The 27,381-nt window shown below is 41.7% G+C and overlaps 1 pseudogene; it reads right to left on the reverse strand.

Moving 5' to 3' along the window:
- Positions 1-407: 407 nt before the first annotated feature.
- On the reverse strand, positions 408-21,792 carry LOC148137399 (Ig heavy chain C region-like; annotated as a pseudogene).
- Between the last annotated feature and the right edge of the window lie 5,589 nt (positions 21,793-27,381).

Raw genomic sequence — 27,381 nt, forward strand, 5'->3', positions numbered from 1 at the left:
TAAATTTACATTTTAAATTGGTGCAATGTGGCAGTTTAAAACGGACATGAATTTTGTAAGAATGTCCAATCGGGGGAATCAAGAGCACCAAGTTCAAAACTCGTGCCCTACCCTTGACATAAGATGGACATTGTCAGATTTTATCACAGAGGGATTTAGGATGGATAAGGTACTTGGCGGAATCCTGCAATGAGTGAGCTTTACTCTGTCTCTGACCCAGGGTGTATCTGAGCAGAGAACATTAACTGCACAAGACACTCGTCCTAGACCTGTAATAATCCACTTTAACTACACAGATAGAATGTAAGTCAGAGTGGGAAACAATTAATTCAGTATTTAACTCACAACTGGAGGAAACAAAATCCTTTATTACTTCTGTTGAATTATTAAATGCAACTTTGAGATTTTTATTGACATGTATTAACAGTTTCCATAAGTGCAAGTGAAATGTTTACGAAACTCGGTTTACCGCTGGATTTATTGACTGTTCTGTTGATGATCTTCAATGGAATCGCTTCATGTCCCACCACACAGGAGTAAGAAGCATCGCTGGCCCACTCCTCCGCTGTAATGGATAACAGGCTGTAGATGAAGAAGGAGGTAGTTACTGGGATTCACCGGCTTGTTATTGTTGTCCACTTGACGAAGATTTCTCGGGGGGAGAATCCTCTCACGAAACGGGTGAGGGAGAGAAACCTCTGAGCGGAGATTTCTTCTGTTGGTGGCAGGGGGACCGACAATGATGGCTCCAGCGGATTAATCACTGCAGAATATTTGAGACAAATATATATCAAATTTAAACTTCACTAAATATTAAAATGCAACATTTTTAACTTGGGATTTATTCACTTCCGTTTTCTAAAGGAGCAGAATGGTACACATTATGTTCAGTAAAAAAAGAGTAAAGTTTAATGTGAACGTTGCCTCCATGTTTCCAGTCCACAACGAGGACATTCTGGCCATTTGTCACTGCTGATGGTGACGTCACAACCCTGGCCTCTTCCCACCTTATCTGACTTAATCAGAATACAATATCCTTTGGTCCATCTTTTTCTTAATCAGCTACCTAACTATCCTATCTTCAGATGCATCATTAATGCCCCCAATGGTGTTTGTTCATTACCAATCAAAGCCTGACATTGATGTAACTGGATCTGGAGTACACATGGGATGATTTGTGTTTTAATCCCACCGCTCACCTTTCTCCTTGTGGATGGAGTCTCTCAGCGGAGTCGGTAGATTCTGATGGTACACCACACATTCATAAGTATCGCCACTCAGCCAGGCTTCAGCAGAAATGTCTAATTTGCTGATCATGCTGTCGGGATTCTGTCCAGGCTGGTCAGCAATCTCTGATTTCAGAGGCTTCTTTTCTTGCATCCAGGTAACGTTAACTCCAGAAGGAAGATTGGACACAACGCAGGTTCACGTCATCGTCGCCTCCAGTAAGACTTGTTCTACTGGCGGTGGGAGAATTTTAATGGTGTTAGGGTGGCACTCGGTATCTTCTATGAAACAAAAATCAAAGTCAATGAAAAATGCCTCTTTATGATACAAACATCCAATCTTCAGATTACTCCCTCACAGGGTGAAGTCACCACCTTCAAAATGGCAACTCCAACTATTGCTGAAACGATGCTTATTATTGTTGATGTATTTTGATTCGTGAAAGCATTTGTGATTACCTATAACATACCCTGTGTAATTATTCCGAAAGAACACTGGCTTTGTAACAAGTGAAACCTGTGAAAAAAGTAAAATCATCGAAGATACCATCATGTAACCCAAGGAATTACCTTTCTTCCAGAGGTTGTCTCTCACTTAACACCATCTATTGATACTTGTGACAAGAGTAATCTGAATATAATGAGTCAATTTCCACGATCATAACCCTTGGTGCAAATGCTGCTGGTCATGCTGCTTGCAAAATCACATCCCAAATTTTGGACAAATTATAATAAATAATAATTATTCTCTTTGCAGAGTTCTAAAGTTTTACAGGAGCGGTGGGCCACCATAGAAATTCTGTTCATTATATTTAAAGTGATCGAAAATACTTTGCGTCATTGGTGTGATGTCATCCCCTAATTTATGTTATTGTTCCTCGTGGGCTGAGTTTAGAATGGATCTGAAAACAAGACACTGAGTACAGCATTGGATATCGAGAAGGACACCCATCTCCTTAAGACTTTCCTTCCATTCAGTTAGTTCATGACTGGTCTGTACTTTCACTTTATTTACCAAGCAACATTTTTAAATTTCTTCATAGAACAGGAGAGAAAAACACAAGCAAAAGTGTCTTAAATTAATCTACAAATGCGATTGAAATGTGCACTAGTTTTATAGACATCCACTACTCACTGTGTAAACATCGTCACCCCAAACCAGGCTAAATCAGCCTGTCTCGAGTTCCTAGTTCATTCATCTCTATTGTAGCATTCTTACCAGAATTTATTCTACTGTCTCATCCACTAATTACAGAGAGCATCTTAAAGAAGCTCAGTGAGATCACATTTATCCCAGTTAATCAAATGTGATACCCACTTGTTCTGTGGTCTGATCCCATAAATGAAGTTAAAGAGCTCAGTACAAGATAAAAATCGATATCGTACAATGTCCAAGGCCAAAAGATTATTCCTGAGCAGGAAATGAAGCACTGAACGCATTTTGATTTATTTTCAAGTGAGGGTCACTGCATATTTTAAACACGTCATTTTGAGACCACAACATCATAAGATAGAGGATCAGAATAAGGCTGTTCGGCCAATCCTGAGTTTAGATCAGAATGGTGCTGAAAAAGCACAGCAGGTCAGGCAGCATCCGACGAGCAGGAAAATCGACGTTTTGGGCTAAAGCGATTCTACTGTCTTCTCCCCGTATTAAACAAGAGCCGATCTATCTCTGGCTTGAATACACGCAATGGCCTGGCCTCCACAGCCCTCTGCAGCAACAAGTTCCACAGACTCGTCACCCTCTGGCTGAAGAAATTCCTCACCATCTCAATTCTAAGCGGTGCCCCTTTGACCCTAAGACTTTGCCCTTGGGTCCTAGTCTCACCTACCAGTCAAAACATCTATTCCACGTTCACTCTGCCTCAGTCTCTCAGTATTTTCTATGTTTCAATCAGATATCTCTCCAATAGCCCCCCTCCACTCCCAAACTTATCCTTGAAGCGGCTACCAGGCAAGGATTCAGCACTCTGACTGCCGCTCCCAGCATGATGAGGCAGCAAACTATTTAACAAAGCTCACTGTCTATATATCTATCTTCAACAGAGGGGAAACATGCTTTTCTGTTTTGCCAAAATCTTGAATTATGAGTATTGCTAATGTATCACTCAAACTGAAATGAGATACGTGGCATGTTGGGAAATGAGAAGCTGTACCGACAAGTTCGGTGACTCACACCGGGAGATGTGAAGAAGCCAGAATCCAAGGGTCGGCCATTTTTCAACCAACTCACGGAGATTGACTTCGGATGGAAATCGATGATTGAACAGACGACAGTTGCAAACTTGCTGCTTGCGATTTCTTCACTGGAGCTCACAGTTAGGAGAAGAGTTGCTTGGAGAATATCTGGACCTTTAGGAAACACATCGTATAAATTATCTGATGAATTTCATAACAAATACAATCAGTTCTCATATATCAAGGTTTCTTGTGGCTAATGGATTCAAGAATCATAATTATGCAGAGTTCTGGAGAAGCTGGGATCTACGCAGAAAGATCAGCAGGACAATGTGAAAGGCTAAAATTATAGGACACAACAAGGGAGTCAAGGAGGCACAGAAAATATAGACCGGTAACATCAGAAGGGAGATAGCAACGTTGGATGGTATTCGTTTTAATGACAGAGTCTGATGAACAAGGCAGATGAATTACCGGCATAAATAAGGAAATGATGCCGTTGCTATCACGGAGACATTTTGAGATTGGGGCAGGAGTGGCTATTCAATATTCCAGGATTTAGTGCCTTCAGGGGAGACAGGGAAAGATGGAAAAGGATGGGGGCGGGGGTGTGTGGTACAGAATGTTGCTTCTGTCGCAATTCTGACAAGGGTAATTTAGGCTGTAAAGAGAAATGAAATCACGGTTACCTCCTCGAACAAAGGCAAATGGACAGTACTTCAAAACCAAAATACAGCAAACATAACTACTGGGAGAGCACGATAGACCTTACTGTAGGTCCAAAAGACCAAGTGCAAATATACAGGCAAATTTCAGAGAATCGTAAATTAAATAGGGGAATGAGAACAGAGGTTTTTAACTTCCTCAGCGTCGGCTTGGATATTCATTTTTGACAAAAGTTTAGAGGGAGCAGAATTCTGAAAATGTCCCCAGGAGAATATTTTAACAAAGTATGTGTTTAATACAGAGAGGGGTGAACCTGGAATTAACTTTAGGGAATGAAGTCGACACAGTGGGTAAAACATCAATGGACAGTGCAGACAGTGATCATAGATCTGTTGGATTCCAGATTGTTCTGGAAAGTGATTGAAATTGGCCCAAAGTTCTGAAGGGAGAATGTTAAGAAGATCAGGTAATGATTTGACCAGAGTGGACCGGAAATCTAAATCAGAGCAGTGTGACACATTTAAGAAAGAAATAAGAAAAGCACAAGGAGGTCGTTTCCCAGGAAGCCACTGCGTGGGATCAAGAATGTAGCGGGCTCTGGACCAAAGGAATGGAGGGTGAGATAAAGAGAAACAAGGGAGACTTCCGGTCTATACTGAAATCTCAAAACAAGAGAAACTATTCTGGAGTACAGAACGTGCAAGGGGGAGTTTGAAAGGAAGAGGTATTAGGAGAGCAAAAGGGACCATGAGAAAATAATAGCAGTCAAAATAAAAGAAAATACTTTTAAAAGTTACAGGCTCATTCATAATAAAAGACTAATTGGGGAAACAGTAATGCCCATTAAGTGTTATTACTGGAGTGGAGCCAGAGGATGAGGTTGCAGTCGAAACGAATGTGTTGTGTCAGTGTTGACTAGTAAGAGGGACAATGTGGGGACAGAAATCATAGAAGAGTGTTGTGATGTACTTTCAGAAATTAGGGCACATGATGTGATGTTCTGTGTTGTCTTGCTGAATGAAAACTGGTGATATTTCCAGGGCAGATGAAATGTATACCAAGCTGTTGAGTGATGCAAAGGATGAAATAGTTGGGACGCTGACAATAATTTAGTGTTACTGTCTGGCCACAGCAGTTGTGCCAAGTGAGTGTAGATCAGCCAACGTTGCAATGTTATGCAGGCCGAAAGAAGGGATAAACAATGAAAACACAGATTTGTCAAGCTAGTCTCAGTGGTAAGGAAACTGTTGGAACTATTGAGAAACAGAATTAGTCTTCATTTGGAAGATCAATCAACAATTGTCAGCACAGTTTTATTGAGAAGAAGGCATGTATAACAATTTGATGGTAGTTTTCAGAGAGATAACTCGATGTCCAGATGATAGCAATAATCAGAGCCAATGGGATACAAGTTAATTTGACAGATTGGATCTAGAAGTGGTTGAGTGGTGGGAGCAGGAGATAATGGTCATTAGGTGTCTGCGTGAATGGAAATCTATTTCTCGTGGTGTTGTGCAGGGATTGGTGTTGATTTCCTTGCTGTTTCTCTTATATACCAATGATTGAGACTCAAATGTAGGAGGGTTAACCAGTAAATTCACAGATGAAAGGAAACTTGTCATGTTGGTAAGTCATGATCATAATGGCTTTAGATTGCAGGAGGATATACAAGGATTGGTTACATGTGAAGAGAAGTTGCAAATGGAAATCATTCTAGATAAATGTAAGGTGATTATATTCGGCAGAAGAAACTGTGAGGTATTATATTTTGAATGGTGGAAACCTGGAAAGGACTGAGGATCTTTGGTGTACCCACCGATCCCCTATAGTACTGTGTCGTCAGGATAAAGAGGCTAAGAAGGTGGGGAAAGTATTTGCTTTTATTATCCGAGACATTGACAATGAAGAATAGGGAGATGATACTGGAACTTAATAAAACTCAGGTTAGGCCGTACCATACTGAAGCGTTGTGTGCACGTTATTGAAGGACCTACAGTGTTATACATTGGGTGTTGTTTGCTATCCTGGTGATTTGTGCTGTTTCAGTGACAATGTTTATAAGAAAATCTAAGGTAGTGATCATGTGCAGTGTTGGGTCCTTTAACTTTTGTCATTTACATAAATGATTTGGATGCGAGCATAAGAAAGTTAGCAAGTTTGCAGATGACACCAAAATTGGAGGTGAAGTGGAGAGCGAAGAGGGTTACCTCAGATTACAACAGGATCTTGACGAGATGGGCCAATGGGCTGAGAAATAGCAGATGGAGTTGAATTCAGATAAATGTGAGGTGATGCATTTTGGGAAAGCAAATCTTAGGAGGACTTATACACTTAATGGTAAGGTCCTAGGGAGTATTCCTGAACAAAGAGACCTTGGAGTGCAGGTTCATAGCTCCTTGAAAGTTGAGTTGCAGATAGGTAGGATAGTGAAGAAGGCATTTCGTATGCTTTCCTTTTTTGGTCAGAGTATTGAGTACAGGAGTTGGGGGGTCATGTTGCGGCTGTACAGGACATTGGTGAGGCCACTGTTGGAATATTGCGTGCAATTCTGGTCTCCTTCCTATCGGAAAGATGTGGTGAAACTTGAAAGGGCTCAGAAAGAGTTTCAAGGATGTTGCCAGATTTGGAGGATTTGAGCTATAGGGAGAGGCTGAACAGGCTGGGGCTGTTTTCCCTGGAGTGTCGGAGGCTGAGGGGTAACCTTATAGAGGGTTGCAAAATTATGAGGGGCATGGATAGGGTAAATAGACAAAATCTTTTCCCTGGAGTCGGAGAGTCCAGAACTAGACAACATAGTGATAGGGTGAGAGGGGAAAGAGATAAAAGAGACCTAGCGGGTAACTTTTTCACAGGGTGGTACGTGTATGGAATGAGTTACCAGAGGAAGTGGTGGAGGCTGGTACAATTGCAACGTTTAAGAGGCATTTGGATGGGTATATGAATAGGAAGAGTTTGGAGTGATATGGGCCGGGTGCTCGTAGGTGGGACTAGATTTGATTGGGATAACTGGTCGGCATGGACGGGTAGGATCGAAGGGTCTGTTTCCATGCTGTACATCTCTATGACTCTATGAATGTGATTACACTGAAGACAGCATTGATGAGATTTGTCAGGTTTTTGCCTGGGTTGGAGTGTTTTAGTTATGAAACTAGATTAGATAGACGGGGGTCTTCCTTGGAGCAGAAGAGAATTAGGGAGATGATTATCATGATGTCTGGAATTATTTTAGGCATAGGCAGGGTAAACTGGACAAAACCTTTCCCTTTGATGGAGAGATCAATGCCTCAGGAGCACAGTGTAAAGGTAAGGCCAGGAGGTTTAGAGCGGATCTGGGAGGAAAACAAAATCAAACAGAGGGTGGTGTGAGTCTGGAGCTCCGTGCCTAGAAGTCATGTAGAGACTGAGCCCCTCATAATAAGTATGAAGAATTTAGATGCATCCTTGCAAAGGCAAGTCACACAAGGCAATGGATCAAGTGCTGGCACATGATATTGGAATAGTTAGGTGGCTGTTATTGATATCTGTGGACTGGATGGACCAAAGGGCTTTTTTCCTCTGCTGAATAAGGTGATTCTGTGAAAACTGTTCTAAATAATAACTTATTCATGTTAATCACAGATGATCTGTTTATCTCAGTTCCCACAACACTTACCCAGTCATGGCATTTCTTTGCTCTTGTGTGACTTGCTGTGTTGAACCTCACAGTAGATTTTGCTGGGGCAATCTACTGCTGACTCGGGCAGGGTTAACTGGCTGCTCAGGGTGTAGGTTCCCTTCTTCTTTCTCACTGATGGCTAAGTCTTCAATCCAGTCGTGATCAGCTCCCCACCTTTCTTCCAGGTTACCTTGGTGACATCAGGGGAATAGTCCATCGCTAAACAACCAAAGATTATAGAACCGGTGTTGTGCTCCTGACAGGAGGAGACCAGGCCATAAAGCGTGGGGGGAGACGGTGTCTCTACAATAGAATGACTAATTGAGCATGTTAGTTTCTGTTAATTTGACCTTATCAGTTACTCCAATGTGTCCTCAGCTGTAAACGTTTGCCAGTATGCTCCCGCTGAAGTATACAGCATAACTGGAGTTTGTTTTTGTTTCCTACCAGTTGCTGATCATGATCATTGGTTCTCTCTTTATAAACATGCCCTCGACCTTGACCATTACCATATAATTTCGGAAGAATAACATCCTGATCCCACCCCAGTAACTGTTTGAAGATCTCACCAACTGACACTTTCACTCGATTGCAAGTGAAGAGCAGAGAAGTTTCACAAAATACAAACCAAGAAAATGCAAATACATTGAAATTCTACAGTGTGCAAACAGGCCATTTGGCCCAACAAGTCCAAACTCACCCTCTGAAAAGTAACGCATCCAGACCCATTCCCCTTCCCTCTTACTCTACATTTAACCCTGACTAATGCACCCAACCTCCCAATCCCTGAACACAACATTTGCAATTCCCCCAGCTTGTACATCTTTGGACTGTGGAAGGAAACGCACACAGACATGGGGAGAAAGTGCCAACTCCACACATACCATCACCCTAGGCTGGAATGGAACCCGAGTCCCTAGCACTGTGAGGCAGCAGCACTAACCACGGAACCAGCGTGCTGCCCCACGAGGTACCGTACTGCTGGAAATACCCAACAGCTGGCAGTACCCCCCGAGAGAAAGCAGAGAGAATCATGGAACATGGAACATAGAACATTACTGCGCAGTACAGGCCTTTCGGCTCTCAATGTTGTGCTGCCCTGTCATACTAATCTGAAGCCCATCCCACCTACACTATTCCATGTACGTCCATATGCCTGTCCAATGACGACTTAAATGTACTTAAACTTGGCCAATCTACTACCGTTGCTGGCAAAGCATTCCATACCCTTACTACTCAATGAGTAAAGAAACTACCTCTGACATCTGTCTTATACCTATCTCCCCTCAACTTTAAGTTGTGTCCCCTCGTGTTTGCCGTCCCCATACTTGGAAATCAGGTCCAGTGCGCTTTCCTCAGTTATCAATGCAAGGCAGAATGTTCTCTCAGGGAGGAAGGTCACTGCAGCAGCAGCACAGGCAGGAGCTGAGCACTGGGATGGGGAGGATGGCTGTCACGGCTGAACTCATGCCAATTGTCTGGAAGTTGAAACTTCTAATTTACAATTATCTGAATTCTGGAGGCCTCTGAATTCTGGAGGACTATTAAGGTTCAGAGACTTTGGAGTGTTACAGCTGAGTATTTACGTACATATGATTTGAGAAATGAACAAGCAATCTTTAACTTTAATAACTATCAAACTGACACGCAGTTCACCACCAAACCTCATCTCTCAGACTAACCACTGCGCTTACTCTGTCTAGACCTAAATTTCCACTCACATTGACAAACCCTTCCCTTCTATACACCCATTCAAACCCGGAACACACAACCCCTATCATATGAAACACATCCAAGGCAATCCATATTGGTAGTGTAGCTGAGCAGAGAGATCTCGGTGTCCATGTACACAGATCCCTAAATTTTGCCAGGCAGTTTGATAGGGTTGTTAAGAAGGCATACTTTGTGTTGGCTTTCATCGATAGAGGGACTGAGTTTCAGAACCACGAGGTTAGGCTGCAGCTGTACAAAACTCTGATGTGGCCGCACTTGGAGTATTGTGCACTGTTCTGGTGACCACATTATAGGAAGAATGTGGAAGCTTTGGAAGAGTTCAGAGGAGGTTTACCAGGATGTTGCTTGTTATGGCGGGAAGGTTTTATGAGGAAAGGATGAGGGTCTTTAGGCTGTTTTTGGTTGAGAGAAGAAGGTTGAGAGGTGACTTAATTGAGACATAAACAGAGGGTGGAGAGTGGAAGTTTTTTCCTTGGATAGTGATGGCTAGCAGGAGGACATAGATGGCAGATGTCAGAGGTTGTTTCTTTACTCAGAGAGTAGTAGGGCCATGGAACACACTGCCTGCAACAATAGTACACTCGCCAACTTTAAGGGCATTTAAAATGTCATTGGATAAACATATGGATGAAAATGGAATAGTGTAAGATAGATAGGCTTCAGATTGATTCCACAGGTCGGCGCAACATCGAGGGCTGAAGGGCCTGTACTGCACTGTAATGTCCTTTGTTCTATATTCCAGATGGACATATGATCTCAATGCCTTTCACTCAGTTCCACTCTTGCCACCCTGTACCTGGTCCATGGCGAATCTGGCCCTGACTGGACCTGGCACCATCATTTTCACAATTTGTGACAAAAGCCCACTACCCAAGACATGACCTCAGCCCTTGGCCACTGACCTCTCATCTTACCCAAGTCAACCTGTGCACATTGCATCCCAGCTCCTTTCGCATCTGTGCTTTACCACCCGCCATTTTGCCAGACTCCGAGCTTTGCATTTTGACAACACGTCCCTCTGTCACTTCATTACAGTGACCTTCCATCCGCGAAACATCCTGGCAATCTGCCCACCTCTACACTAACCAGCCTGGCATCCTGCCCACCACTCCATAAACCAGCCTGGCAAAGACAGACCTCCTGCATTTCAGCTCAAACTACCCCTCACCTACCAAGCACAATTCGACCAAATTATCATGTGACCATTACCATTTACCTTAATGCCACCTTGCCAGACAGAGTGCATGCAAGCTTACCCAGCAGCCAGCCAACACCTCACAGCCTACCAGCCCAAACTCTCCCACATGCCCAATCTAGCCCCTCACTTGCTCACCACCTTCCAACTTTGAGCCTACTCCACCATAAAGTCAGTGAGTCAAAAAGTCATACAGCACAGAAACAGTTCCTTTGGTCCAGCTCATCCATGCTGACCAGAGTTCCCAAATTAAACTAATTCCACTTGCCTGCCTTTGGCCCATATCCATCCAGACCTATCCAGTTCCTGTAGCTGTTCAAATGCCTTCTAAATGTTCGACCTATCTCTTCATTAACAACTTCCTCTGGCAGTTCATTCCAATGTTTTGGACAGTTAAAACATGAAGCCTTAACTCCTGCACTCTAACCAATGAAGGTACATGTGCTAAACACCTTCAACACACGAGCTACTTGAGACAACGCTTTCAAGAATCTATGAGTCTGAACCCTCAGGGCCCTGTGTTCAACATCACTACCCAGTGCCCTACCATTAACTCTGTAAGTTGTGACCTGATCTGTCTTCTCAAAAAGCAATATGTCGTACTCATTTAAATTAAACTCCATCTGCCACTCCTCAGCCCATTGGCCCAGCTGATCAATCTCCCATTGTACGTTTAGATGACTTTCACTGCCAATTATACCACCAATGCTGGCTTTACATGCAAACTTACAAACCATGCCCCATTCAATATTTTCATGGCTTTCAACCAATATTGTAGCCTGTTTGCCTTTCTCCCATATATCTGTAGCATTTTTTTAAGGATTGAAGGAATCTATCTCCTTCTTGAAATCATTTAAGGTTTTGTCCTCAATCAATTTCTGTGGGGGAGAATTCCAAAGGTTCACCATTCTTTTGCTGAACAGTAAACTATCAGGTTCAATGTTATCGGTGTGTTAGGAAGATCGATGAGCAGCAAGATTAATGATGATCCCATGAATGGAATAGCATTCTCGAGGGCCGAGTTGCCTTCTTCAGCTTCCATTTTACATGCTGACATGTCTGTTCGGCAGCATGTCCCAAAACTGTGATCTTTGTGGAAAAAGGCGCACATGCATGTAAATGCTTCACCTGAAAGCTTTTCTCCAAAGCAGACTTCAACTTGACTCTCAACTATTTCTCTGCCCGTTTCCTCTTCTTCGATCACAGCCAGGGGACTCACTTCCTAACAGCGCTATGAATGTACTAATACCACATAAACTTCAGCATTTCAAATAGACTGATGATAACTGGTTTCTCAAGGCGATATAAAAAGTCGGACACTTCCACACCTGTCTAGAGATTCAAACAACCACTGGAAGAATTGAAAATTATTTGAGGCACTTGTGTGTCTACGCAAGATGACATGGTTTCCTTCTGTGTAATTTGACTGTGTTTTCACTGAGTGAGCAGAGCTATTTCTTAATCATATAATGGAAGTAAAGCTTCCCTCATTTTTAGCAAGGCAATCACACAGTATATTTCTTTATTCCAGGGAAGTATAGTGTTAAATTAATGGAATATGATGATTGGGATGTTTCAATTGGAAATTGTCAGAGATTTAAAAGCTTACTTTCATGAGCAATTAATTACAGCCTCATTGTGTCACAGTACTCACTGGAATGTCTTTCAGAAATGGTATCTCCCTTTGTTATGGGCAGTCAAATCAGTAAATCTGAGATCATTTTTGCTTGTTAATCAAAGGTGTTAAAGAGTTTTAGCCAAAGGGAGGCCTGTGGATTTAGCTCACAGATGCACCATGATCTAAGTCAGTGGTGGAACAGCTCAAGGGGCTGAGTGCCCTCCTCTTGCTCCTACCTTAATATCATTGTGTCATTCAATAAGCGAGCACTGGCCGTGAATATTTTTCATTAAAATATTTCTACAAATTAATTGTTTCACACTTTCTTTCAAAAAAAACTTCTGTTGATTATTTGGAACGGGATCATTGATATTCTCTATCTGAGTGATCAAAATAACTTCCACCCAATTACAGCAGCCACTGCACTCAGGAGGGTGTTGTTACTTCATAATAGTTTTTTGTGAAACAACAGCTCGAGATCAGGGCGCTCAAATTCAATGATTCTCTGATATTTAATATCTCCGAACGTTCGTAATTTGTTCAAATGCATCTTCTCTCTGAAGAACGTGTTTCATCGAAAAGAACTTTTTTCAATTAAAGGACAAACATTGAATGCTTTAAAAACCAAAATAAAGACAGAAATATCTGAAGAAACTCAACAGGTCTGGCAGCTCCTGTGGAGAGAAAGCAAGGTTTACCTTTCGTATCCAGAGACCCCCTCTTTAGTAAATTGTTTTCATGTTTTTGGCACAAGAGCTCACACCTGCTGAGTTAGACACTGATTATGTTTGCTTGACTCTTGTTGGAAAAGGATTCTTAGCAGAGGTACTGGATGTTCTGAGATAGCAATTGAAGACCAACCGAAGAGCTAGCACCATTTGCTGCAAGTGTTGGATTCAGCGGAACTCCCACCGTATTGAACAATCAAATTCAGCTACATCAGTGGTTTAATACAAAGCAAAAACAGCCTAGGCATAATCTCAACAAACCAAAAGAGAAAATGCTGGAAAATCTCAGCAGATCTGGCAGCATATGTAAGGAGAGAAAAGAGCTAACGTTTCGAGTCTAACTGGATGGGTGAAGCAGAGGCAAAGGGGGAATATGAGAGAAAAAAAGATGATGAGAGAGTGGGGAGCAAGAGAAAGAGAGAGAGCCACAGAAAATGGGGGAGATACTAAATGAATATTTTGCATCAGTATTTACTGTGGAAAAGGATATGGAAGATTTAAACTGTAGGTAAATAGATGGTGACATCTTGCAAAATGTCCAGATTACAGAGGAGGAAATGCTGGATGTCTTGAAACGGTAAAAGGTGGATAAATCCCTAGGACCTGATCAGGTGCACCCGAAAACTCTGTGGGAAACTAGAGATGTGATTGCTGGGCCTCTTGCTGAGATGTTTGTATCATCAATTGTCACAGGTGAGGTGCTGGAAGATTGGAGGTTGGCAAACGTGGTGCTACAGTTTAAGAAGGGTGGTCAGGACAAGCCAGGGATTCCCTCCAACAATTTGCCCACCACCGAAGTCAGGATCACATAGCCCAGTGAGCCTGACCTCGGTGGTGGGCAAGTTGTTGGAGGGAATCCTGAGGGACAGGATGTATACGTATTTGGAAAGGCGAGGACTGATTCGGGATAGTCAACATGACTTTGTGCATGGGAAATCATGTCTCACAAACTTGATTGAGTTTTTTGAAGAAGTAACAAAGAAGATTGATGAGGGCAGAGCAGTAGATGTGATCTATATGGACTTCAGTAAGGCGTTCGACAAGGTTCCCCATGGGAGACTGATTAGCAAGGTTAGATCTCACGGAATACAAGGAAAACTAGCCATTTGGATGCAGAACTGACTAAAAGGTAGAAGACAGCGGGTGGTGATGGAGGGTTGTTTTCCAGACTGGAGGCCTGTGACCAGTGGAGTTCCACAAGGATCAGTGCTGGGCCCTCTACTCTTTGTCATTTACATAAATGATTTGGATGCGAGCGTAAGGGGTACAGTTAGTAAGTTTGCAGGTGACACCAAACTTGGAGGTGCAGTGGACAGCGAAGAGGGTTACCTCAGATTACAACAGGATCTGGAACGGATGGGCCAATGGGCTGAGAAGTGTCAGATGGAGTTTAATTCAGATAAATGCGAGGTGTTGCATTTTGGGTAAGCAAATCTTAGCAGGACTTATACACTTAATGTGGATGTCCTAGGGAGTGTTGCTGAACAAAGAGACCTTGGAGTGCAGGTTCATAGCTCCTTGAAAGTAGAATCGCAGGTAGATAGGATAGTGAAGAAGGCGTTTGGTATGCTTTCCTTTCTTGGTCTGAGTATTGAGTACAGGAGTTGGGAGGTCATTTTCCGGCTGTACAAGGCATTGGTGAGGCCACTGTTGGAATATTGTGTGCAATTCTGGTCTCCTTCCAATCGGAAGGATGTTGTGAAACTTGAAAGGGTTCAGAAAAGATTTACAAGGATGTTGCCAGGTTTGGAGGATCTGAGCTACAGGGAGAGGCTGAACAGGTTGGGGCTGTTTTCCCTGGAGGGTCGGAGGCTGAGAGGTGACCTTACAGAGGTTTACAAAATTATGAGGGGCATGGATAGGATAAATAGGCAAAGTCTTTTCCCTGAGGTTGTGGAGTCCAGTCCTGGAGGGCATAGGTTTAGGGTGAGAGGGGAAAGCTATAAAAGTGACCTAAGGGGCAATCTTTTCACGCAGCGGGTGATACGTAAATGGAATGAGCTGCCAGAGGATGTGGTGGAGGTTGGTACAATTGCAACATTTAAGAGGCATTTGGATGGATATACAAATAGGAAGGGTTTGGAAGGATATGGGCCGGGTGCTGCCAGGTGGAACTACATTGGGTTGGGATATCTGGTCGGCATGGACAGGTAGGACCGAAGGGTCTGTTTCCATGCTGTACCTCTCTATGACTCTAAAGAAGAGGTACAGAACAATGCAAAAAAAAAATTAAAAATAAAAAATGATAAATAAAATAAATGAAATAAAATTACGGAGCAGAATGAACACAGAGGGATCGAGATGGGATAATCATCTGAAGTTGTTGAATTCAATGTTGAGACCAGCAGGCAGTAACGTGCCTAGTCGGAAGATGAGATGCAGTTCCTCCAGTTTGCGTTGAGCTTCACTGGAAAATTGCAGCAGGCCATGGACAGACATGTGGGCGTTGGGGCAGGTATGTGTGTTGAAGTGGGAAGCTACGGGAAGGTCCGGGATCTGATCGCATACAGATCGAAGGTCCTCAGCAAAGTGATCACCAGTCGGTGTTCTGTCTCACTGATATAGAGGAGACCACATTGGAGCAATGAATGCAATGGACCAAATTTAAGAGGTACAAATGAAACGCTGCTTAATCTGAAATAAGTGTTTGGGGCCTTGGATGGTGAGCATGGAAGAGGTAAAGGGGCAGGTGTTGCACCTTCTGCGATTGCGTGGAAAGGTGCCGTTTGTGAAGGGAGAGGTGTTAGGTCTGATGGAGGAGTGAAAATGAGGTCTGCAGATGCTGGAGATCAGAGATGGAAATGTGTTGCTGGAGAAGCGCAGCAGGAGGAGGAGTGGACTAGGTTGTCTGGGAGGGAACAATCCCGGCGGAATGCAGACAGGGGGAGCGAAGGGAAGATGTGTTTAGTGGTGGCATCGTGTTGGAGTTGGCGAAAATGGCGAAGGATTATTCTTTGCATGTGAAGGCTGGTGGGGTGAAAGGTGAGAACAAGAGGGACCCTAACTTTGGTCTGGGAGGGGAGGGAGGGGGTGAGGGTCCTGGCGTTGGAGATGGACCGCACGCTGTTGAGATCCCTGTCAACAACTGTTGGTGGGAAGCCACGGTTGGAGAAGAAGGACCACTTATTACGAGCACCACTTTAGAAAGTGGCCTCATCAGAACAAATGCGGCGGAGGCCAAGGAGCTGAGAGAAAGGAATAGAGTCCTTCAAGGACGTAGGGTGAGAAGAGCTGTAGTCCAGATAGCTGTGGGGGTCAGTGGGCTTGTAATGAATATTAGTGGATAGACTATTGCCAGAAATGGTGACAGAAAGGTCAAGGAAAGGAAGGCAAGCGTCGGAGATGGACCAGGTGAAGTTGATGGAGGGATGGAAACTGAAAGAGAAGTCTATGAACTTTTCCATGTCAGGACGAGTGCATGAAGCTGCACCGAAATAGTCATCGAAAGAACCGATCAAGCAGTTGTGGGAGGGGACCCGGGTAGGCTGGGAACAAGAAATGGCAGGCATAGCTAGGACCCATGCGGGTATCCATTGCTACACCTTTGGTTTGGAGAAAATGGGATGAGTTGAAGGAGAAGTTGTTGAGAGAGAGAACAAGTTCAGCCAGGCAGAGGAGATTGGTGGTGGATGGAAATGGTTAGGGCCTCTTTTCGAGAAAGAAGCGAAGAGCTTTCAAGTCATCTTGGTGTGGGATGGAGGCGTAAAGAGATTGCACATCCATGGTGACTAGAAGGTGGTTAGGACCTGCGAATTGAAAGTTGTCAATGTGTCGCAGGGCATCAGAGAAATCCCAGATGTAAGTGGGGAGGGAGTGAACCAGAGGAGTAAGGATGGAGTCAAGGTAGGAGGAAATAAGTTCAGTGGGTCAGGAGCATGCTGATACAATGGGCCTGCCGGAACAGTCCTTCTTGTGGAGTTTGGGGAGTAGGTAGAAACGGGCTGTCCAGGGTTGAGAGACTATGAGGTTGGAAGCTGTGGGGGGAGGCATCCGGAGGAAATGAGGTCAGTCACGGTGTTGGAGACAATGGTTTGAGGCTCAGTGGTGTGGTCATGCTCCAGGGGGAGGTAGGAGGAGGAATCTGAGGGTTGGCGCTCAGTCTCTGTGAGGTAGAGGTCAGTACACCAGACGACAACAGCACCCCCTTGGTCAGCAGGTTTGATGACAAGATTTGGGTTGGATCTAACGGAGCGAAGGGCAAAAGGTTCAGATGGAGAAAGGTTGGAATGGGTAAGAGGGGCAGAGAAATTACGGCGGCCAATGGCCCGTTGACAATTGTCAATGAAAAGATCAAGGGCAGGAAATTGTTCTGTCGGGGGTGTCGAATTAGAGGTGGAATGTTGGAGGGATATGAAATGATCTGTGGAGCGGGGGGAGGACTTTTGCCCAAAGAAGTGAGCACAAAGGCGAAGGAAGAAGAGCTCAGCATCATGTCGAGATTTGACAAAGGTTCAGTTAGACTCAAAATGTCAGCTCTTTTCTCTCCTTACAGATCTGCGAGACCTGCTGAGGTATTCTCTTTTGGTTTCAGATTCCAGCATCCGCAGTAATTTGCTTTCATCCATAATCTCAACAAATATGCTTGGAAAACAATTCATTATGGATTAGTTATAAATGATATTCTTAGAACCGTTGCCAGTGACATTAAAGGTTGACGATAGGTTTTCAACTAATAAGATGCAAAATAATTTCTGATTATATATTATGCCACTAAACATATCGCAGATAACTGAGGCACAAAGAAAATATGCAGCACATTTCCCTCTGCCTCACTCAAATATTCCTTGTTGCCAACAACCAATCAAAACTCTTCGCAATCTGCCTTTTTTTCCTGAAGTGTTGGTTCTGATTGAAACAATTTAGTCAGGGCTCCTAATCAAATGTTACATTTCTGGCAGCAAAAAAAGTGGTTTTGAAGCGCAACATAAAATGGAACTGTCTGAGATTCAGGTATCCGAACTGGACAATTTACAAATGGTCAGGACTAGTTGACAAGTTAGTCGGAGATAGCACTGAAACAAACTGTATAACAGTCTTGATCCTAGCAGATACATCTGCTCAATTCCTCACGTCAAATATATTCGTTACATTTTTATATTCATCAGAGAAACTAACCAGAGGATTAATGTGGACGTAAATTTACTTCACTCAAGTTACTTGTGAAACTAGTGAAATTGATCTGTTCTTCATCGAATCGAGCAGAATTTCCAAATGTCTTTGCCAATGATATTATCCAGCCAGAAAACTTGAGTGTAGTGTACAGCGGAATTAAATGGTGTTTCTTGATCAATTATAACACAGTCATGGCATTTTTTCTCAAGAGTAAGAACTATTAGAACACTATACTTTTGAAATTCTATTTATATTTCTCGATGACGTATAAACTGTTTAAAGACAGACCTTGTGATTGAACCAGATAGCTGGGTTTAGATTAGATTACATCACTTACACTGTGGAAACAGGCCCTTCAGTCCAACAAGTCCACACCGACCCTCCAAAGAGCAACCCACCCAGACCCATTCCCCTACAGCTGACAGTATGGGCAATTTAGCACGGCCAGTTGACCTAACCTGCACATTTTTGGACTGTGGGAGGAAACCCACGCTGACACCGGGAGAATGTGCAAACTCCACACAGACAGTCGCCTGAGGCGGGAATTGAACGTGGGTCTCTGGCACTGTGAAGCAGCAGTGCTAACCACTGTCCAACCGTGCTGCCCACGGTTCTGAATTTTGATTCTAACGAGTGGATTAGGTTAATCCTTAATTGTTACTTCCAAGTTAAAATTGGACCCGAAGGTATCTGTTTTCCCTTCATTTCCAAAACCTTTGCAATTTGTATTTCACATAATATTCGGCTTTATGAAATTTCAACTCGCATGCTGATTGCATTGAATAAGGAAACTGGAGTGGTTCACTGTCGCCAATCATGTAAATAGTACAAAAACAATGTAGGAACCAGAAAAGATTTCCCAAATATAACAAAAATTAATGTTACCCAAGCATATTCCCTCCTCAAAAGAGAAAAGATCACCAAATGACAACACTGAGGAACACCAATGTGTTTGCAGCAGAACTAGCTCTGCAAACATTTTCAACAGAACCAAGAACATGATGTAACCTCACAAAAAAAAAAACTCAAATTGAAATCTAACAAAATTGGTCAGTGTTAATCAGGGGTAAATGTTGGGGAACGTGTCTGGGTGTGTTGCTCTTCGGAGGTTAGGTGAATTGACCATGATAAATTGCCCATAGTGTTATGTGTATTAATCAGGGATAAATGTAGGGGAATGGGTCTGGGTGTGTTGTTCTTCAGCGGGTTAGTGTGGACTTGTTGAGCCGAAGGGCCTGTTTCCATACTATAGGTAATCAAATCAAATTAAATCTAATCTAATCTAATCTAATCTAATCTAATCTAATCTATCAAACTAATGATTAAAGTGAATAAATAACAAGTCATAACAGAAGCCTTGTTTGTGAGGGGAATTACTTAACAACACTTAAAGCTTTAAAGTTTCGGGCAACAGTTCAATTTACCTCCACCCAGTACACCTTTTCTAATCATGTCAATCTTGTGCAGTGCACAGTAGAGCAGTTGAAGGCATATAATGATTAATCACTTTAAGGTCAAAACAAAATCAGTTCAATGGATAAATATTGCCACATTATAATTTTACGTTATTGTAAGTTTAGTTTCAATTACAAATCTGATCAATTCTGCAGTTTTAGATTTTAGTCCCAAATTTTATTTTGAATGAGGCTACTCAAAACACACTTTTACTTAGTTTACAATTAGAACTGAAATGCACTAAAAAGGTTTTTTTTTTCATTTCTCACACTTCCGTGTTTCTGCCGAAAGTTGGTTTTCAGACAGTTACGAACGGATATCATGTTTTCAATCAAGCAGAAAAATATTGCCGTACAAGTTTAACAAATGCAGAAATGATTCAGGAAAAACAAATAACTTCACAAATATTGGTAATTAAAAGTAATCCACAGAGACCATCTCCTCGCCAGAAAGAAAACACCAATTACAGAAAACATGAAAACGCAGATCAATTCCACAATCTGAATAGAATCCAAGCAACTCAGTATAACAGAATCAAGGAAAATAAAATCAGAATCCAATCCACTCAAAGCAACAGATTAAAATGAAAGATAATCAGAATCCAAACAATTCGATTCAACAGAATCAAATAAAATAATTTCAAAAGCCAATCAGCGCAATTCAACAAAACCAACTAAAATCAAAGTCAGAAACAATCAACTCAGTTCAACCGCATCTTCTAAAACAAAGTCAGAATTCATTCAATTGAACAGAATCAAATAAAACAATCAACAGAATGAAATATAACACCGCAAGAAAATTTTATAACAGTTTTTAACCTGCTTGTCATCAATAAAATTAACAAAATAAATGACTAAATACAATCATGGTAAGAACATTATGTATCCAGGAATATACTCAAGAAATCAATAATGAGATTTTAACATATTTTAATCATGTTTGCTAAAGTTTGAATATCTTTAAATTCTTAGCATTTGTTGTCAATAATAAGACTCAGAGTCGGGGTTTCACTGACATTAAACATTATTTATACCTGCCTGATTAAGAGACTTTAAGTATTCCAAGTAACCCAGCCACACAGAATGCCCATCTGATCAAAAAATGAGATACACTGAGCATCTGACTCCATCAACACCATTTTAACTATTTGCTGAGCCTTAATTAAAGCCTTTAATCAGCTTGAACAAAAATCAATCCGAACCGAATCAAACTCAGCTCAGAATCTGAGTTTAATTTAATTCAGGAATTATTCCGATGGATAGAACGTTAACAGAAAAAAGTTACTCAGAAAGTTCAAGGGTCTTACCTGAAGGCACTGTCACCATGGTCCCTTGGCCACAGTAATCAAGATAGTCTCTGGACTGGTTCACACAATAACTAGCTCTGCATAAAACAAACACAAAACTAACATTATTTTACATATTCGGAACCACAAGCAAAATAACGTTACGATAAATTTTCATCACATTATAATTGCGCCAGTAGATACTGATCATTCTTGATAAGTTTTTATATAATTTTATACTTCACAGAGTAACTCATGAGCTGATTCTCAAAATGAATAACTGGTGTATCAATAATTGTCATCACTTTTACAAATTAGCAGTGATATTTGTATAAAACCCCACAGAATTAATACTGCACTGCAAATTAATATGATTTGAGGAAGTAATCGCTGACTAGTTTCAAACAAATAGGACTGAATGGGTTTTTGTATTGAATAGAATTGCAGTGCCACTCCACTGTATTGCACAGTAATAGATGGCGGTGTCTTCGATCTTCAGGCTCCCCATGTCCAAAGCGAAAATGTTTTTTGATGTGTCTTTGGACGCAGTAAATCGACCCTTAATTGCCTGTGCATAGTTATTGCCGGATGAACTATAGTAGTAAACCAGCCACTCCACACCCTGTCCGGGTACCTGTCGGACCCAGTGCATGAAGCTGCTGCTCAGATCTAACCCACTGGTTTTACAGGTCAGTTTCAGGCTGCCTGCGGGGCGGCCAGTTTTTGCCTCTGGCTGAGTCAGAACAACCTCCGACTGGACACCTTTAAAAAGAAAACAAATAAACCATGAGCATTAATGCTGATGAAATGATGGCTGAGTCTTTTACATTCCTCGGTAGACTAACATTGAGACAGTAACAAAGAGAGACTTGAACAAAAAACACTCACATGATAAGAAAGTCAGTAACAAACTGAGAAAAAGTGTCGACACAATCATTCTGATAACTTATGGGAAACGGTTCTGTCAAGATCTTTCTAAACAAAGCCGCCAAAAGTGTTGAATTATGGTCTAGTGCCCAGGATTTATATGGCCATCGGAAGAGGCAGACTTACAGATTCCGCATGTTGGTGTTGTGCTGGAGGCTGAGACTGCATCCTGTTATCAGCTTGCATAGCCCGAACACATCGGCTCACGTATTTACATGAGGTTACGGTTAAACATGGACATATACGCATCTTGGGATATTTGTTTTGTTGAATAGCTTCTTTGGAAGTAAATTTGAGTAGCTTCAGGTCTGTTTCAGATGATAGTTGCAAGTATTTTGTTTTAAAAAAATTCAATTGGAAGTTAGCACCCTTCATTTCAACATTCATTCCCAAGCAGATAAAACTAAAATCAAAGTTCAAACATATTACGAGCTAATAAAACAATTGAGCTTTTTTTTTTCCTGGACACTGCAAGTCTCTGTCGCATGACAAAATAACACGTAATTCATACGAAACATTTCAAAATTCAGTTTAGGCAACTGAAAACAGAGTGTGTCCAAAGTGATTATATTTAGAATATTCAATTAGAAATTAACTCCCTTTAATCCTACATTCAACTACAAGCAGATAAAGCTAAAAAGAACTTCAATAATATTATTAGCCAACAAAATTAGTGACTTTATTTTTACTGACACTCAAAGTTTCTCTCACATTACAAAATAACATACCATTTCTAATCTGCGTCTCTAAATTCAGTTTAGGCAACCTAATATGGAGCATGTCTGAAGTGATTATGTTCAGAATGTGAATGGATGTCACTAAACAGTTTGGACCCGGAAATTAGAAGCACCTCCTTACATTGCAGAATATCTCTCCTTGCATTATTTTTTTCAAATTGCTCCGACCCTAAAATGCAAAGTAAAGGAAAGCTGTGAACCTTTGAAACAAAATGTGAGTTGGCAGAGATACATGACACCTGTATCTCTGCCAACGTTTGAAAGAGCATCTGATGAACTAGAACAGACAGTCCATAAGTTTTGTTTTAAATCCTCAACATCTAAACCATTGCAGGTAATTGTCTGGGCACATCAGGCATGGTTGGTTAAATTAGAGCGTATTACAATAATCATTACCACGGATGTAGGTCATAAACAGTACATTTCTCTGCTCACTGATAGCTCTGACAGGGGCAGTTAACTCATAAAAATCAGCAAAAATTCACGGTTACACTACACCAGTGTTAACCATATATAAAGGGCCCTCTCAGTTTTAATGAGATACATGAATCAGAGAATGGTACAACAAGTGACGTGAGTTTGAACCAATTCAAGTTTATTAATTTACTTTGAGATAATAACAAATGTTACTGCAATGTGGAATTTTGGATCCATTAACTTCATATTCAGGAGCTTTAAAGATACTCAGTAAACAGGCTGAACTAACCAGAACGTCACTGCATTCAATGTCCTGTTTTCTGATAGTCATACAGTTAATGCTGTATTCAGTGACTTTCCTTTTTAAAGAAGAAATATCAAGTGAAATGTGTCCAATGTGAGTAAATGGGAAAATGTAGTTTGTTTGGTAGGACTTTACTTTAGTTGATTCATTTTCCCTTTAATCGGCCAGATACAATAGTTGGCAGCAATTAAGCTGACTGCAGAAAAGGTCCTTGAGTTCCCAGTTTCATTTACTGGAAGCAGGTGGAGTTTCTGTAGTGGATCAAAAATATTTTGTCTCACTGTTGACCAGTTGGTGGAAAGCCAACTGCTAACCATAACCACCGCCTCCGCACAAACAAATCTACTCAGCAACAATGCTGGAGGAAAGTTTATTTTTCAGTTGTGTAACTTGGAGAACTAGTCCCTCTTCTCATTGAAGGAAATATTCGCAGAGTCTCAGACACAACCTAAACATCAACAGTTCTTTCAAGGATCACTACAGCACTGTTTAATATTGAGAAAAATTGATAAATAGTCAGAGAGTCATGTAGTGATACAGCATGGAAACAGACCCTTCGGTCCAACCAGTCCATGCCAGTCATAATCCCAAACTAAACTAATCCCACCTGTGTGTATTTAGCCCATATCCTTCCAAACATTTGATATCCATTTACTTATCCAAATGTCTTCTAAAGGTTGTAAGTATCCACCACCAGATCAACCCATACACAAACCATTCTCTGTGTAAAAAGTTGTCTCTGATATGTTTTTTAAAGTTTTTCTCCTCTCATTGTAAAAACATGTTCCCTATTGTTGAAATTCCCCACCATAGGGAAAATACGTCAATATCTTAGTCAAAAAATTAAAAATAGTCCCAGCTCCAAACATTTACAAAATATGGATCTTCCTTGAGTCCACAAATAATTGTCCCCTTTGATCAATGATTTCTAAAATTTACTCGTGTATCTGTTGTGAAGGACGTTTCAAATAAACTCCGAAGTGCAAATGGTTCACATCAATCGGATTAAAGTAACATTTCGTGTGTTACCCCACACAAAAACAACAAGCAAGTTTGTTGACACGGTTTGCTCTGAGGAAGTCTATGATGGATTCTTTTATCAAATAAAATCATTTCCAATGTTGTGAGGGCTCGTCTATCTTCTGTGCAATGGTCTGAATTTTAGGTTGTGTCTGACTGCAGATGAAACTGGCTGATCTGGGTAAAGGTACAGTTTGTGCCTTTCACATTGTTAATGTATATTGCTGACTTTAGTTGAATAAAGGAATGTTGTCCCAGGCATCATCTGAACCCATTAATTAGACCATTAATTTCCACATCATAGCCGGAGGGTCAGGTGGAGTTTATTGATATGTGATATTTTTGAAAAGAAAGCTTCGTACATTTCCAGTATGAATCATGTCAATTAGAGGAGAAAGTGAAGTCTGCAGATGCTGGAGATAGAGCTGAAAATGTGTTGCTGGAAAAGCGCAGCAGGTCAGGCAGCATCCAGGGAACAGGAGCATCGACGTTTCGGGCAGAATCCTGAAGAAGGGCTTATGCCCGAAACGTCGATTCTCCTGTTCCCTGGATGCTGCCTGACCTGCTGCGCTTTTCCAGCAACACATTTTCAGCTCATGTCAATTAGAGCCATTCACCTTTCCACTTTATAAACTTATATGAGGTGACCCCCCCCCCCCCCCTCCTGCCCCACCGCACTCTTACCCTCCAGTGAAAAAAGTTCCAGTCTATCTGGATTTCCAACGCTGACTCTGTTCCCTCATATTCTGCTGTTAAAGATCCTCCTGCCACCCCAGGTCCACAGAGAGCGTCCCTTGTTACTAGTTCAAAGAAATGAAAGCAAGTTTTCCCACCATATTGTTCAATTTTATTTGGCTTCAAATACCATAAAAAATAAACGTTCATGTAATTGCTGATTTATGGGAGAAGGCCGTGTACACAGTATCTGCTGAAATACCTGCAGTACCATCCTGAATCTGGTTCGCAGGTTCACCTGTTGCTCACAAACGCAACTCGACATCAGGGAATAGTGAACATCGCCCACCCCCACCCCTCCACCCTTCCCCTCTGTACTTTGCACTTTGTGAAATCTATGTTGTCAATAATCAGTTAAAAGGATTTTTTTTAATACGTTCTTAATTCATGTTGCTCATCTTGGCTGAATAAAGGTATGTTGCTGTCAGCATTTCTGGGGAACGTGTCTGAAATTTTTTCATGTCAGTTTACGTCAAAAATTGATTATTAAGTCAAAAATTGTCAAAATGTCCTGAGAAACAATGTTTAGAAATGGGCCTATTAGCTCCTCAGGGTTGCACCACCTGTTTGAATATTGAATATTGATACAGTTCTGCCTCTACTTTTTGCCCATAAGCCAGGGTTTACAGCATTGGAGATCATAGCTATGTTGATAATGGATTTGACCCTACACAATGTTCCCGAATGTTTACTTCAAGTGCTATCACCTGCAGGGTTATGGACAGCATGCTATAAAGTGGGTGTTGGCTGGAAGGCTCTGTTTTCACGTGATACAGGTGGGATGGGCGAAGTGATCTCTCTCTGTCGTGAAAACTTTCTACTACTCTAAATTCATCTTTCCTACTTTGTCTCGTTCAGAGGCTCTAATTCACATGATTCATACCGGAAATATTCCAAGCATTCGTTTCAATGAGATCAATACACTCCACCTGACTGTCCAAAGTGATGTGGAAATTAATGGTCTAATTAATGGTGCCAGACGATACCTGGGACAACATCACTTTATTCAACTAAATATACATTAACAATGTGAGAGGCACAAACCGTACTTTTACCCAAATCAGACAGTTTCACCTGCAGTCAGACTCAAAATTCAGACCATTGCACAGAAGATAGACGAGCCCTCACAACATTGGAAATAATTTTGTTTGATAAAACAGTCCATCATAGACTTGCTTAGAGCAACTCGTGACAACAAACTTGCTTATTGTTTTTTTTTGTGTGGGGTATCACATGCAATGTTACTGTATTCCGATTGATGTGAACCATTTGCACTTCAAGTTATTTGAAAACGTCCTTCACAACAGATATGGGAGCAAATTTCAGAAATCATTGATCAAAGGGATTTTTTTCTGGATTCAAGGAAGATCCATAGCGATATTTTGTAAATGTTTGGAGCTGTGATTGCTTTAAATTTTTAACTAAGACATTGGCATACAGTGGAAAACTTCATAATTTGCTGTAACATGAAACTCGCAACCACTGTGAACCAGGAAGGTGATGGTTCAGAATTTAACAAGGACCCAGCAAGGTTCGTGGAATGGACCGACGAGTGATACATGAAATTTAACAAAGGCATTTCTGAAATGATTAATAGAGCTCGGAAGAATGTAGAGACACAAATTCAGATCTCTGTTTGCATTTCAATATACTATAAATTACTTTTCTATTATATCCTAAAATACTTGTGCCTTTGTTCATATTTAATACACTCTATCTTGTTCCGGGGCTAAAATAGTTTCTTTCTTTATTTCACTCAGTACTGTATGCTGCATTTTTGTCTCAGTATTGACCAAACACGGTTTGGTGCCAGCTTATATCACTTCAGCTGCATTTTCAGGAAGTGAATCTCTCCACATGTTATGTCAAAATAATCTGTTCATGCTTAGATCAAAATAAATTCTGTTAATATCATCCCAAATTCAGGCTCAGTGATTTTGTATTTATTCATTGAAATTGAACAGGAATATGACCGGCTTGATCTTGGTGGAGTGGGAGAGGGAGTTAAAGTGTTCAGCCACGGGGCCATGGAGTTGTTTGGCACGAGTGTCCCAGAGATGTTCTCTGAAATGATCCGCAAGTTAGTGTTCTGTCTCCCTGATGTAGAGGAAACCACATCAGGTGTACCAGACACAGTGGATGACATTTGTGCAAGTATAGATAAATTTCTCTGGAATGTGGAAGGATCATTTGGGGCCTTGTCGGAGGTGAGCGGGGAGGTATGGGTGCAGGTTTTGCACTTCCTGTGGTGGCAGGAGAAGGTGACAGGGGTGGGGAGTGGGCTGGTGGGGTGAGGGGCGTGGACCTGACGAGGAAGTCGCGGAGGGAATGGTGTCTGCAGAATGCAGATAGGGGTAGGGAGGGAAATATACCCCGAGTGATGGGG

The sequence above is a fragment of the Chiloscyllium plagiosum genome, unplaced genomic scaffold (assembly GCF_037043375.1).
Source record: "Chiloscyllium plagiosum isolate Xiang-an unplaced genomic scaffold, Cpla_swu_hap1 HiC_scaffold_44, whole genome shotgun sequence".
Classification (NCBI taxonomy): Eukaryota; Metazoa; Chordata; class Chondrichthyes; order Orectolobiformes; family Hemiscylliidae; genus Chiloscyllium; species Chiloscyllium plagiosum.